The sequence below is a fragment of the Spinacia oleracea genome, chromosome 2 (genome assembly GCF_020520425.1).
Source record: "Spinacia oleracea cultivar Varoflay chromosome 2, BTI_SOV_V1, whole genome shotgun sequence".
NCBI lineage: Eukaryota > Viridiplantae > Streptophyta > Magnoliopsida > Caryophyllales > Amaranthaceae > Spinacia > Spinacia oleracea.
In genome coordinates, this window is record NC_079488.1 from 47,268,791 (window position 1) to 47,273,502 (window position 4,712).

Below are 4,712 nucleotides of genomic sequence, written 5' to 3' on the forward strand. Positions count from 1 at the left end.
CCGGAATGTCCGTTTATGTTTGTTGTTCGCCTCGAAGATTTTCGAGGTCTATTTTCTCCCACTTGTCATTTTGGAAACGAATCTCCAAAAGGACATTATTTCGAGCAAACAAACATTATGTTCTCAAAAATTCGTGGTAGAAACAATACCCTTGTGTCTCATTTGAATAAATCACAATGAAACATATATCTAGACTTGGGCCTTAGTTTGTTGAATAACAAACACTAAGCTCCCACTGAGTTTAGCAACTCTTTAGATATATATAATTGAAAAGATATCCTGAAATTACTTTTCAATAGCTTTGACGAATTTGGTTTAGTTTGGTGGTAGTTGAGCATTTTGTTTTAGAAATTATAGGAAAAGTCTTTATGATTCATCATTGATCGAATCAAGTACTAATTGACTTCGATCATTCCAACGTAGATATGCCATATCTTATGGAGCTAGATTGTGAAATTACAACACACAATCATTGATGATCATATTTGGTCTCAAGTAATCATCAACATGATCTAACCTAGATCTTTATGATTTCTTGCCGAGTGGATTTTATACTTCTGAATCTTTGAACTAGCCAAACAGATTCAACTTATATCACATTTGAGTAAATAAACCTATATTCACTCAAATCCATGTGAAATAATAAAGTCATAAAACCTTTCTTTAGCTTTGAACTCTATCGTCTAGGCGTTCTAACAATAGTTCATATTCTTTGTTACTTTCAACAAGTAAGACTAGCTTGTCTTAAGTTGATCTAGAAATCAACCAACTTTCAAAAGTCCATCAAAATAGAGCTTATGAATGTTAACTTGTTGATATGGTCTAAGCAACAATGCCAAAGATTTAATGGAACTCAAATCAAGGGTTTGATTTGAACCTAGTAAAGTTCTTTAAAGAGTTGTTTGTTTTAATCAAGCATATTGACTCAACCAGTAATTGACCATTTCATTCAAATAAACAAACAAACAAGCATTGTTTTTGTTCTTCTGAATGTGAGTCTTTCTGTGTTTGAAGCAGAAATTTAGGTATGCTGATTATGGAACAAAATAGCCATTAAGTTCCAGCCTTTGAAAGGACTTAAAACAAACTAGATGACCCTACAACTAATGTAGCATTGCCATGCTTCATTTCCCACTTGTAGGTCATTAGTGTATCCTAGCTTCCATTGTTTGAGTTATTACCGAAGTAAGAACCTCAAGCGGTATATGATACCAAGGAAGTTTGATTGCTAGGTCACTTCTCTTTAAACATAAATTTATAGGTAGAAACGGAATCGTAAATTCCTTTCATTTGTTCCTCGTTTTCCTATTTCTTGTACCCTTTCTTATAGTCTTAAGAATTGAATTCTTTAGTGTTGACTTTTATACTTTGTTAGACATGTCCAATGTCACCAACAAGGTTCTTTACCATTTTAATTTATGTTGAATATTCTGTTTCAACTAGATGATCTTACCAGAAGCTTCTAAAGTTCTCTAAGCATCGATCTATTCGAATGTCTAGGAACTAGACTCATTCGAGAATTAAATGGAAAAAGGATTTTAGGTTGTTAACCATTGGTAAAGCTGAGCGTTTAAACTCAATGCTTTATGATCTCAAAACCACATTGTATTTTGAATTCACAAGCACCAATCGGTTTGCCATTCGACTTTGATACTCGAAAACAACCATAAAAGTCGATATAAGAAACGTACATTTTAAATTGCTCACTTTCTCTCATTTCCGTGAATCGTTCTTGGATTCACTACCAATCGAGGAAATTTACTGTTACCTTTCTAAAAGGATTTATTGCAGTGCAAGATATTTAATTATAAACAATAATTAAAACATACATTGAAGCATGCAAAGTCTAAACATTTATCATGAATAATAACTTGAAATTAAAGCAACCATGCAATTCAAACAAGTTATTAGCATTTTATTCGATTTTATTGTTCCGGCAGGTGTGAATAAAATGATTCCAAGATCCTAAAATCATTGAAGAATTAAGCACAGTTTGTCGACTTAATCCTAGAACATCTTAGGTAAGCAAAAGCCTTTTGCTAATAGTCTAGAAACTATTCTTGGTTGATAGGTACGTCTAAGAACTTATTAGGTAAACCTATCGATTTTGCCACGACATAAAAGGACTCCTTACTTATATCGTTGAGTTTCACCAAAACTAACATGTACTCACAATTATTTGTGTACCTTGCCCCTTTAGGACCAATAAGTAACACCTCGCTGAGCGAAAACTATTACTAGATTGATGTAAAGGATATCCAAGCAAGTGTATATTTTGGCATGGCACCTTTTAACTCAATTTTTTTAAGTTTGGAACTTAAGGCTCTTACTATGTTGGTTAGATTTTAAGTGAACTAAAATCCTTAATCATGCAACATAATCAAGCTTTTGATCTCATGCATTTTAAGACATATTTAAAAGCAATAAATAACTTAAAACATGCATAAGATAAATGTGATCTAGTATGGCCCGACTTCATCTTGAAGCTTTGACTTCAAAGTCCGTCTTGAAAATCTCCGTGGGAGGCACCATTTTCTTCAAATAGGATAAGCTATAACTAATTACAACTATTTGATGGTACGCATACCATATTTGAATTGAAAAATAACTTTGGTACTTTAGACCAATTACATTCAAATTAATGGTACGCAGACCATATTTTCTATCCTATTTGGGCCATACTAGTCACTTCATAACCTGCAAAACAGTACATATACAATATATACCATTCACCCATTCATTATCATGAATGGCCCACATAGCTGGTTAGTAAAACACATTATGCATCACGTAAATATTTGCAGCAATTAATCAAGGGCACCAATAATCTACCAATTATTTAGTCCTTATTAATTCTAATCAAGTTGTTTTAACCTTAAGGATTTGTAGACCTAATCAAGAGTTTATGACTAAAAAGCGCTCCCACTTAAACCAATAAATTCATATGCTTTACTAATTTTAAACATAAAAATGTATTTCTAGTCTAACCGGAAACATACAAATTTAATTAAAATTTAAAGCTCATATAAATTTATAATTGAATCCAAAAAGTTTAATTTAATTTCAGTCGTTTATTTAAATTAATTCATGATTTTAATTTTAGTAAAATAATTAGAATAAATAACATTTATTATAATTACAATATTCAAAATTAAAATCCAAGAAAATAATTTAAATTATTAATTTTAAAATTAATTAAAATTACGTGAACTGAAATTTTCAAATTAAACATTCAAAACGATCTTTAATCGTAACGCAAACACCCTACGCGTTGCATGCCCATGGGCCGCACGCACACAGCCATTGCTGGCCATGTGCGCGCAGCCCATGCGCTCGTCGCATAGCTGCTGCATCCCCATCGCAAGCCTCCGCACGCATTGGTGCTCGCTGCGCGCGCCAGCGCTCATCGCACGCGAGCTATCGCTCGCAGTGCGCGCGCGACATCGCTCGCTGGGCGCGCGACATCGCTCGCTGGGCGCGCGAGCCATCGCTCGCTGGGCGCGCGACATCGCTCGCTGGGCGGGCGACATCGCTCGCTGTGCGCGCGAGCAATGCTGGGCGCAGCGCTCGTGGCACGCGAGCTTGCGCTCGCTGCGCGCGAGGCAGCGCGTTCTTGTGCAAGGCAGCGCGCGTTGTGGCGCAGCTTGCTTGCTGCCCACACGCGACTGCCTTGGCTCGCCCTTCGCCCATGCCCATTCGTCCATTGCTCGTGGCACACGACACAAGGCAGGGCTGCTGCCTTGTGCTCGTGCACTACGCCCTTGCTCATTGCATTCGTGCCGCACGGGCGACGAGCTCCCTTGCTCGTCGTCGCATGCCCGCATTATACAACACCCCTTAAGGGTAACACGAAGCGTCCATTGCTTCGTGCGTGCAAGTTTTATGAACGAATCGCATAAAAATTTAAAATTTATATTTAAAATTAATGACAAATTAATAAATAATATTAATTTCATAAATTTTAGGGCGAAAAATCGAAAATTTATTATCCAATTGATTTCCGATTGTTATGGATTCAAGTCTAGGTCATAAAAATTTAAAATTTATCATAAATTCACAATTTTTATGGTGGTTTTTAATCATAGGTTTCTAATTAAATTACAATTAATTATGAAAATCAAATTAATTCTAAATTATTCTAATTTTCAACAAATTAATCATAATTACAAATTAGATTGCATAATTAACAAGACTAGGCATTCAAACTTGTTAAACATATGCAGTAGGTCAATCAAAAATTCAAGATTTATCAACAAGAATCGCAAATATTTAATTTAACATCTTAAATTTACGAAATTTTGCATTCGAAAAACTAAAACCTTCGAAAAGTCATAGTTAGGCTTCGAATTTGAGAATTCTGGGTTCGGCAGAAAATTTTAGAATGCCTTTTACATGCGGAATTGACACAAAAATCACTCAATTCGGATGAGTAACGAAGAAACTGCCGAAAAACTGCGTACGTATAATTAAATAAACGCAATTTGCAATTAATTAACAATTACGAAAATTAATCACCCCTTTTAATTCTTGCAAATTTGTAATATTTAACCATGTTCATGCAATTTAGATTATGAAAATAATAAGGGGCTCGTGATACCACTGATAGGTTATGATACATATGACATTACATAGATCATGCGGAAACAACCATTAACCCAGGACAACATATTATTTACACATAATCATATAGCATAATTTAGATGCATACTCTT